The sequence below is a fragment of the Lolium rigidum genome, chromosome 6 (assembly GCF_022539505.1).
Source record: "Lolium rigidum isolate FL_2022 chromosome 6, APGP_CSIRO_Lrig_0.1, whole genome shotgun sequence".
NCBI lineage: Eukaryota > Viridiplantae > Streptophyta > Magnoliopsida > Poales > Poaceae > Lolium > Lolium rigidum.
In genome coordinates, this window is record NC_061513.1 from 234,440,198 (window position 1) to 234,451,002 (window position 10,805).

The following is a 10,805-nucleotide window of genomic DNA, read 5'->3' on the forward strand; positions in this document are numbered from 1 at the left end:
GCCTCCGGCACCCTGCCGGAGAGGGGAATCATCTCCCGGAGGACTCTACGCCGCCATGGTCGCCTCCGGTGTGATGTGTGAGTAGTCTACCCCTGGACTATGGGTCCATAGCAGTAGCTAGATGGTTGTCTTCTCCCCATTGTGCTATCATTGTCGGATCTTGTGAGCTGCCTATCATGATCAAGATCATCTATCCGTAATTCTATATGTTGCGTTTGTTGGGATCCGATGAATAGAGAATACTTGTTATGTTGATTATCAAAGTTATGCTTATGTGTTGTTTATGATCTTGCATGCTCTCCGTTACTAGTAGATGCTCTGGCCAAGTAGATGCTTTTAACTCCAAGAGGGAGTACTTATGCTCGATAGTGGGTTCATGCCCGCATTGACACCTGGGGAGTGACGAAACCCCTAAGGTTGTGTTGTGCTGTTGCCACTAGGGGTAAAACATTGGCGCTATGTCCGAGGATGTAGTTGTTGATTACATTACGCACCATACTTAATGCAATTGTCTCGTTGTTTGCAACTTAATACTGGAGGGGGTTCGGATGATAACCTGAAGGTGGACTTTTTAGGCATAGATGCAGTTGGATGGCGGTCTATGTACTTTGTCGTAATGCCCAATTAAATCTCACTATACTCATCATGTCATGTATGTGCATTGTCATGCTCTCTTTATTTGTCAATTGCCCAACTGTAATTTGTTCACCCAACATGCTGTTCGTCTTATGGGAGAGACACCTCTAGTGAACTGTGGACCCCGGTCCATTCTTTAATACTGAAATACAATCTACTGCAATACTTGTTTTACTGTTTTCTCTGCAAACAATCATCTTCCACACAATACGGTTAATCCTTTGTTACAGCAAGCCGGTGAGATTGACAACCTCACTGTTTCGTTGGGGCAAAGTACTTTGGTTGTGTTGTGCAGGTTCCACGTTGGCGCCGGAATCTCCGGTGTTGCGCCGCACTACATCCCGCCGCCATCAACCTTCAACGTGCTTCTTGGCTCCTCCTGGTTCGATAAACCTTGGTTTCTTTCCGAGGGAAAACTTGCTGCTGTGCGCATCATACCTTCCTCTTGGGGTTGCCCAACGAACGTGTGAAATACACGCCATCAAGCTCTTTTTACGGCGCCGTTGCCGGGGAGATCAAGACACGCTGCAAGGGGAGTCTCCACTTCTCAATCTCTTTACTTTGTTTTTGTCTTGCTTAGTTTTATTTACTACTTTGTTTGCTGCACTAAATCAAAATACAAAAAATTAGTTGCTAGTTTTACTTTATTTGCTATCTTGTTTGCTATATCGAAAACACAAAAAAATTAGTTTACTTGCATTTACTTTATCTAGTTTGCTTTATTTACTGTTGCTAAAATGGCCAACGCTGAAAATACTAAGTTGTGTGACTTCACAACCACAAATAATAATGATTTCTTATGCACACCTATTGCTCCACCTGCTACTACAGCAGAATTCTTTGAAATTAAACCTGCTTTACTGAATCTTGTTATGAATGATCAATTTTCTGGAATTAGTTCTGATGATGCTGCTGCCCATCTCAATAATTTTGTTGAACTATGTGAGATGCAAAAATATAAAGATGTATATGGTGACATTATAAAATTAAAATTGTTCCCTTTCTCATTAAGAGGAAGAGCTAAAGATTGGTTGCTATCTCCGCCTAAGAATAGTATTGATTCATGGACTAAATGCAAGGATGCTTTTATTGGTAGATATTATCCCCCTGCTAAAATTATATCTTTGAGGAGTAGCATAATGAATTTCAAACAATTAGATACTGAACATGTTGCTCAAGCTTGGGAAAGAATGAAATCTCTGGTTAAAAATTGCCCAACCCATGGATCGACTACTTGGATGATCATCCAAACCTTCTATGCGGGACTAAATTTTTCTTCACGGAATTTATTGGATTCAGCTGCTGGAGGTACCTTTATGTCCATCACTCTTGGTGAAGCAACAAGGCTTCTTGATAATATGATGATCAACTACTCCGAATGGCACACGGAAAGAGCTCCACAAGGTAAGAAGGTAAATTCTGTTGAAGAATCCTCTTCCTTGAATGATAAGGTTGATGCTATTATGTCTATGCTTGTGAATGATAGGACTAATATTGATCCTAATAATGTTCCGTTAGCTTCATTGGTTGCACAAGAAGAACATGTTGATGTAAACTTCATTAAAAATAATAATTTCAACAACAATGCTTACCGGAACAATTCTAGTAACAACTATAGGCCATATCCTTATAATAATGGCAACGGCTATGGTAATTCTTACAACAATAATAGGAATTCACCCCCTGGACTTGAAGCCATGCTTAAAGAATTTATTAGTACACAAACTGCTTTTAACAAATCTGTTGAAGAAAAGCTTGGTAAAATTGATATACTTGCTTCTAAAGTCGATAGTCTTGTCTGCTGATGTTGATCTTTTGAAATCAAAAGTTTTGCCTAATGAGAATTATCATAATAAAATTGTTACTACAGCAAATGCCATTCAAGTTAGAATTAATGAGAATATAAGATTAATGGCTGAACTGCGTGCTAGGTGGGATAGAGAAGAAAATGAAAAACTAGCTAAAGAGAAGAATATAGCTAAAGTTTGGACTATTACCACCACTAGTAATGCTAATGCTACACATGTTGCTGCACCTCCTACTCATACTAATAAAAGAATTGGTGTTAGCAATGTTTCCACTTCTAATGCAAAGCGCGAAAAACTGCTCGAAACTGCTAAAACTACCGAAACCGCTCGTGATAAAGCTGCTGAAATTTTTTCCAACATTGGGGATGATGATCCCATTGCTTTAGATTATAATGGTTTGAATTTTGATGATTGCCACATCTCTGAAGTTATAAAGTTCTTGCAAAAACTTGCTAAAAGTCCTAATGCTAGTGCTATAAATTTGGCTTTCACGCATCATATTACAAATGCTCTCATAAAAGCTAGAGAAGAGAAACTAGAGCGCGAAGCCTCTATTCCTAAAAAGCTAGAGGATGGTTGGGAGCCCATCATTAAGATGAAGGTTAAAGATTTTGATTGTAATGCTTTATGTGATCTTGGTGCAAGTATTTCGTTATGCCTAAGAAAATTTATAATATGCTTGACTTGCCACCACTGAAAAATTGTTATTTGGATGTTAATCTTGTTGATCATTCTACAAAGAAACCTTTGGGTAAAGTTGATAATGTTCGCATTACCGTTAACAATAATCTTGTTCCCGTTGATTTTGTTGTCTTGGTTATTGAATGCAATGCATCTTGTCCCATTATATTGGGAAGACCTTTTCTTCGAACTGTTGGTGCTATTATTGATATGAGGGAAGGTAATATAAAATATCAATTAACTCTCAAGAAAGGTATGGAACACTTCCCTAGAAAGAGAATAAAGGTACCTTATGATTCTATTATTAGAACAAATTATGATGTTGATGCTTCATCTCTCGATGTTACTTGATACACACTTTCTGCGCCTAGCTGAAAGGCGTTAAAGAAAAGCGCTTATGGGAGACAACCAATGTTTTTACCTACAGTACTTTGTTTTTATTTTGTGTCTTGGAAGTTGTGTACTACTGTAGCAACCTCTCCTTATCTTAGTTTTGTGTTTTGTTGTGCCAAGTTAAGCCGTTGATAGAAAAGTAAGTACTAGATTTGGATTACTGCGCAGTTCCAGATTTCTTTGCTGTCACGAATCTGGGTCTAATTCTCTGTAGGTAACTCAGAAAATTATGCCAATTTACGTGAGTGATCCTCAGATATGTACGCAACTTTCATTCAATTTTAGCATTTTCATTTTAGCAAGTCTGGTGCCATTTTAAAATTCGTCAATACGAACTGTTCTGTTTTGACAGATTCTGCCTTTTATTTCGCATTGCCTCTTTCGCTATGTTGGATGAATTTCTTTGATCCACTAATGTCCAGTAGCATTATGCAATGTCCAGAAGTGTTAAGAATGATTGTGTCACCTCTGAATATGTCAATTTATATTGTGCACTAACCCTCTAATGAGTTGTTTCGAGTTTGGTGTGGAGGAAGTTTTCAAGGATCAAGAGAGGAGTATGATGCAACATGATTAAGGAGAGTGAAAGCTCTAAGCTTGGGGATGCACCCGGTGGTTCACCCCTGCATATATCAAGAAGACTCAAGCGTCTAAGCTTGGGGATGCCCAAGGCATCCCCTTCTTCATCGACAACATTATCGAGTTCCTCCCCGAAACTATATTTTTATTCCATCACATCTTATGTGCTTTTTCTTGGAGCGTCGGTTTGTTTTTGTTTTTTGTTTTGTTTGAATAAAATGGATCCTAGCATTCACTTTATGGGAGAGATACACGCTCCGCTGTAGCATATGGACAAGTATGTCCTTGGTTTCTACTCATAGTATTCATGGCGAAGTTTCTTCTTCGTTAAATTGTTATATGGTTGGAATTGGAAAATGATACATGTAGTAATTGCTATAAATGTCTTGGGTAATGTGATACTTGGCAATTGTTGTGCTCATGTTTAAGCTCTTGCATCATATGCTTTGCACCCATTAATGAAGAAATACATAGAGCATGCTAAAATTTGGTTTGCATATTTGGTTTCTCTAAGGTCTAGATAATTTCTAGTATTGAGTTTGAACAACAAGGAAGACGGTGTAGAGTCTTATAATGTTTTCAATATGTCTTTTATGTGAGTTTTTCTGCACCGGTTCATCCTTGTGTTTGTTTCAAATAAGCCTTGCTAGCCTAAACCTTGTATCGAGAGGGAATACTTCTCATGCATCCAAAATACTTGAGCCAACCACTATGCCATTTGTGTCCACCATACCTACCTATACTACATGGTATTTTCCCGCCATTCCAAAGTAAATTGCTTGAGTGCTACCTTTAAAATTCCATCATTCGCCTTTGCAATATATAGCTCATGGGACAAATAGCTTAAAAACTATTGTAGTATTGAATATGTAATTATGCACTTTATCTCTTATTAAGTTGCTTGTTGTGCGATAACCATGTTCACTGGGGAACGCCATCAACTCATTGTTGAATTTCATGTGAGTTGCTATGCATGTTCGTCTTGTCTGAAGTAAGGGCGATCTACACCGAGTTGAATGGTTTGAGCATGCATATTGTGAGAGAAGAACATTGGGCCGCTAACTAAAGCCATGATCCATGGTGGAAGTTTCAGTTTTGGACAAACATCCTCAAATCTCTAATGAGAAAAGAATTAATTGTTGTCAAATGCTTAAAGCATTAAAAGAGGAGTCCATTATCTGTTGTCTATGTTGTCCCGGTATGGATGTCTAAGTTGAGAATAATCAAAAGCGAGAAATCCAAATGCGAGCTTTCTCCTTAGACCTTTGTACAGGCGGCATAGAGGTACCCCTTTGTGAAACTTGGTTAAAGCATATGTATTGCGGTGATAATCCAGGTAGTCCAAGCTAATTAGGACAAGGTGCGGGCACTATTGGTACACTATGCATGAGGCTTGCAACTTATAAGATATAATTTACATGATGCATATGCTTTATTACTACCGTTGACAAAATTGTTTCATGTTTTCAAAATCAAAGCTCTAGCACAAATATAGCAATCGATGCTTTTCCTCTATGAGGACCATTCTTTTACTTTCAATGTTGAGTCAGTTCACCTATTTCTCTCCACCTCAAGAAGCAAACACTTGTGTGAACTGTGCATTGATTCCTACATACTTGCTTATTGCACTTATTATATTACTCTATGTTGACAATATCCATGAGATATACATGTTACAAGTTGAAAGCAACCGCTGAAACTTAATCTTCTTTTGTGTTGCTTCAATACCTTTACTTTGAATTATTGCTTTATGAGTTAACTCTTATGCAAGACTTATTGATGCTTGTCTTGAAGTGCTATTCATGAAAAGTCTTTGCTTTATGATTCACTTGTTTACTCATGTCATACACATTGTTTTGATCGCTGCATTCACTACATATGCTTTACAAATAGTATGATCAAGATTATGATGGCATGTCACTTCGAAATTATCCGTGTTATCGTTTTACCTCGCTCGGGACGAGCAGAACTAAGCTTGGGGATGCTGATACGTCTCCGACGTATCGATAATTTCTTATGTTCCATGCCACATTATTGATGTTATCTACATGTTTTATGCACACTTTATGTCATATTCGTGCATTTTCCGGAACTAACCTATTAACAAGATGCCGAAGTGCCGCTTGTTGTTTTCTGCTGTTTTTGGTTTCAGAAATCCTAGTAAGGAAATATTCTCGGAATTGGACGAAATCAAAGCCCGGGGGCCTATTTTTCCACGAAGCTTCCGGAAGTCCGAAGGAGAGACGAAGAGGGGCCACGAGGGGGCCACACCCTAGGGCGGCGCGGCCCCCCTTGGCCGCGCGGCCCCGTGGTGTGGGGCCCTCGTGCCGCCTCTTGACCTACCCTTCCACCTACAAATAGCCTCCGTGACGAAACCCCCAGCACCGAGAGCCACGATACGGAAAACCTTACCGAGACGCCGTCGCCGCCGATCCCATCTCGGGGATCCAGGAGATCGCCTCCGGCACCTCGCCGGAGAGGGGAATCATCTCCCGGAGGACTCTACGCCGCCATGGTCGCCTCCGGTGTGATGTGTGAGTAGTCTACCCCTGGACTATGGGTCCATAGCAGTAGCTAGATGGTTGTCTTCTCCCCATTGTGCTATCATTGTCGGATCTTGTGAGCTGCCTATCATGATCAAGATCATCTATCCGTAATTCTATATGTTGCGTTTGTTGGGATCCGATGAATAGAGAATACTTGTTATGTTGATTATCAAAGTTATGCTTATGTGTTGTTTATGATCTTGCATGCTCTCCGTTACTAGTAGATGCTCTGGCCAAGTAGATGCTTTTAACTCCAAGAGGGAGTACTTATGCTCGATAGTGGGTTCATGCCTGCATTGACACGGGGGAGTGACAGAAACCCCTAAGGTTGTGTTGTGCTGTTGCCACTAGGGGTAAAACATTGGCGCTATGTCCGAGGATGTAGTTGTTGATTACATTACGCACCATACTTAATGCAATTGTCTGTTGTTTGCAACTTAATACTGGAGGGGGTTCGGATGATAACCTGAAGGTGGACTTTTTAGGCATAGATGCAGTTGGATGGCGGTCTATGTACTTTGTCGTAATGCCCAATTAAATCTCACTATACTCATCATGTCATGTATGTGCATTGTCATGCTCTCTTTATTTGTCAATTGCCCAACTGTAATTTGTTCACCCAACATGCTGTTCGTCTTATGGGAGAGACACCTCTAGTGAACTGTGGACCCCGGTCCATTCTTTAATACTGAAATACAATCTACTGCAATACTTGTTTTACTTGTTTTCTCTCGCAAACAATCATCTTCCACACAATACGGTTAATCCTTTGTTACAAGCAAGCCGGTGAGATTGACAACCTCACTTGTTTCGTTGGGGCAAAGTACTTTGGTTGTGTTGTGCAGGTTCCACGTTGGCGCCGGAATCTCTGGTGTTGCGCCGCACTACATCCCGCCGCCATCAACCTTCAACGTGCTTCTTGGCTCCTCCTGGTTCGATAAACCTTGGTTTCTTTCTGAGGGAAAACTTGCTGCTGTGCGCATCATACCTTCCTCTTGGGGTTGACCAACGAACGTGTGAAATACACGCCATCAGCGACCCATGCCCTAATAATTAACAATGCATTGATGAGGGCTATCACTTCATCATCCAATAAAATGTAGTAACTATCGTAATAATATTGTCTCTTAAGCCATGTAGTACAGTGCAAGATGCTTTAGACAAATAAACATATATTTGATTGCTAATACACATAGTTATTTATTCTAGGCAAATGCCTACCGAAAGATGTAGGAATAGGAAAAATGTAGGATTGCAATGTCATGTCCACTCCAATCCTATAGGAATTCATAGAAACCAAACTTTGTTTGATTCCACCATAGGAAAAGTAAAGGATTCTTAAAAAGAGGCATGAGTAGATGTTTAATTTCCTATGGAATCTGTGCAAAGGAATCCTTAGGAAAAATTCCTATCGGAAGCAATCCTACAAATCAAACAGCCAAGGATTCAATTCTACCAATTTCCTATGCAAATCCTTGGTGTTCACCCAATCCTCTCGAATACTCATCCAAAAAATGCACTAATACTTTGATGGGGAGTTTTTTATTCTAGGCAAGAATAGAGGGTTTGCAGGGATCACTTGAGAAGTGTATTAACCAAAGAAGGCGTAAGTAATACACCAACACAAACTAACATGCCCTTAATGGATGTATCTCCATAAACTCCCTCTATTCTTTATTACTACTACTAGTTTATGTACTTCTTAACTAATATGGGATAATCATGAAATATATTTTCTAACATTCAGCCAAAATATAGTGCTTCGACTTTCTAAAATACTGAAAAAGCTAGTAATTAAAAATATTTGAGCTAACAAATCTATGAAGTTTGAAATATTTTGTATTCCGTCCGAAAGTTGTGTCACTTGGTGTGAGATTCACACAAAAATGATGAAAATATCAAACCTTCAAAATAATTGTAGTAATTCGACCGTTAAGTGCGTTTCATAATTTTGGAAAATCGATTCTATTTGCAATTAAAACTAGTAGTTGGTGATCCCCGATCATCTGATTTGCTCTTAAACAGCTCAATCCTAAATTTGAACCTCCCTGCAGAACACGATAGTTGGTGGTTTGTGCGAAAAAAATAACAGTTTAAATAAGTGTTTACGCAACGAAGGCAGCAATAAGCGGTAGTTTGAGCAATTTCCTCGTGTAAACAACATGTAGCGTCGAAGTAGTAGTACTAGGAGTACAGAAATCTTGTGTAATTTCTAGTTCTACACATTACTAGTGTCCACAGTTTGAGAGTTGATGGACCTTTTTTGTGTAATTCCAAATGTGAAGCAAGTCTCCGTATATGTGAATGGGTCTAATTTTCAATCGAATGAGAATTAGCAAATTGATTTCTATGACAAAAGCATACAAAGCGATTAAAACCAACATACCCGCATTTGCCGCTGCTACCAGCATGTGATGCCTCCACGAGTGCATTGACGGCTGCTGCAAATCCTCTGAAGGCATCTAGGTCTTGCAGATCGTCGATTGCCGCTGTCCAGCTAAGCTTAACCAGCATAGCTGCCGCCAAAATATCTCGGATTTGTACCACAGGCAGAAGCTGATTGGAGTCGAAGGATTGCCTGATTCGGAATTTGAAGTACCAAGCCCTCGGCTCCGATGGTGGAAGTTTGGAACTCGGCCCGGCCAGAACCTCCCAAATCTGTGTGTGGCGGTGGATGCCCATCGGCATCCCCAATGCTGCCGACGCCGTGATGTGGTCGGTCGCACTTTGGTCCCCACTAAAGGCTGGGGCTGCAGCACGTCGCCGCCGCCCCCGACGTCCCCACGACGGCATCGCCATGGAACGAGGCACCGAGTTTGTTGGCGAACCCGAAGCCCTGGATGGCACGTGCTTCTTCACAATGGAAGCATCCTCACCTGGCGAGGTTCGCCCCGGCGCATGCCTCCGCTCCGACCAGCCCACTTTGCCGCTCGCTGCCTGGGCTGCCGCCGATACCTGGGCCACCGCCGCTTCATGGGACCCCCTCCCTCCTCTCCCTCTCCTAGATCAAAGGGCGCCAGGAGTCTAGCCACAGCAAGACACAGAGCTGCCCGCTTCATCGCACACCGGTGGCACACGGATATTTGCGAGCTTTTAGCGCACACCCCTCCGAGGCTGAGTCGTGGAGCCTGGGTGCACGGGGCTAAGGCTGGAGGAGTCGCCATGGGACGAGGGGTGTCGAGTGCTCGGGCAAGTACGGGAAAGGGGAAGTTTTGCATTCTCAAGGAGCCAAATACTGTATGAGAAACCGGAAAAGTTTGAACGTTTGAAAACTTTGCCGGCATAATGCATCCTTCCAATGCACGCCTACGTACCCAACGTATACGCCAGCTAAGGTAGAAAGCCAACTCAGTTGCTACTTTGTTGGCAAAATGTACCATGGCTCAATCTCAGGTCACACACCCATGAAGCCAAGTTAACTCATCTATCAATTGTCACCCTCTTCATCCCACTATAGGTATAGTAAGGTTGCTTCGAGTTTGATCTTTTGTACAGTATTGTTTCTTGTAAGGTTCGTGAATAATCTAATAAAAAAGTCGTGTGCATCCTTTGGATGCAGAAGCTCGGGCGATTTTTCCCCCATTTCGAAAAAAATCAATTGGTATATTTTGGTTATATTCAAAATTTTACTTTGTAGGTCATGCCATTCTACTACTCGCCTAACACTTTTTCTACGCGGGAAGGATACGAGCGATGCAACAAAAAGTAACATATTTGTCCCCCTCCCACAGTGATTTCTCCTAGATATGAAATCAAACTACAAGTGGTTCAAAAAGGCAATCGAAAAACATGGATTGTTCATCAGTTTGTACATAGCTAGGGAAAATACCAGAATGTCATATTAGTGTTTTAGAGAAGAGCCCTTCAAGAAGTTTGGCACCATGTTGGACACCGTCCAGCTTAATTCCACCCAAACATGATTTTTTTTCGTTTGAATATGTCTAGACTTTGTTTATCATCTTCAATGCGTATTGTATGACATAAGAAGACTATGTGCTTTGGTTTGATTTTTTCGAATTTTTAATGCCCAATTGAATCTTGGTCAAATCCTAGGTTTGACCAAGATTTAAACAAGTTCAAAACATGAAAATGAAAAAGTAAGCCTGGATCCTTCTTAGTCACTCCGAAATGAAGCTTTTGGGAGGTTTTCAAAATTTCCATG